This window comes from Pyrgilauda ruficollis, unplaced genomic scaffold, assembly GCF_017590135.1.
Source record: "Pyrgilauda ruficollis isolate IOZ18807 unplaced genomic scaffold, ASM1759013v1 scaffold2916, whole genome shotgun sequence".
NCBI lineage: Eukaryota > Metazoa > Chordata > Aves > Passeriformes > Passeridae > Pyrgilauda > Pyrgilauda ruficollis.
The window spans coordinates 1-538 of NW_024524285.1; positions in this window are offsets into that span (position 1 = coordinate 1).

Genomic DNA, 538 nt, shown 5'->3' on the forward strand with positions numbered 1-538 from the left:
GCAGATGCAAATAATCGCAAAAGAGACAACAATGGGAGTCCTTTGGAAAAGCTTCAGTCAAGGGCAGCCTTAAGCAGAACACCTGGGCCGCTCTGAGTGCCTGAGCCAGGAGATGGCTGAGGGGAAAAAGGGGAAAAGCCAGGAGTTGGCTGAGGGTTGGCTGGGTTGTGACGTGCTCTGACACACGTGACATCACAGGGGACGTGTCACAATAGGGGCAGCTAAAAAAGGCCCCAGCAGGTCACGCTGGCCCTGCGTTGCCTTGGCAAGCGGTGAGTGCACACGTGGCGGGGAGGCTGGGCTGGGAACAAGGGCTGGGGCAGAAATGCTACACCTGGGGCTGGGTTCTCCCTCTGCATGCAGGGACAGCCCCTCACGGGAGATCCTTGGGCAGGCCACAGGGCTGGAGCTGGAGCTGCTGGGGCAGTGAGACAGGCCTTGCTGCCTGCATGCTGTCTGTGTGGGGCCCTGTCCTTCCTGCTCCCAGATCCCTGAGGATCCTGTCCTCCCTCCAGCAGCCAGTAGTTCTCTCCATCCC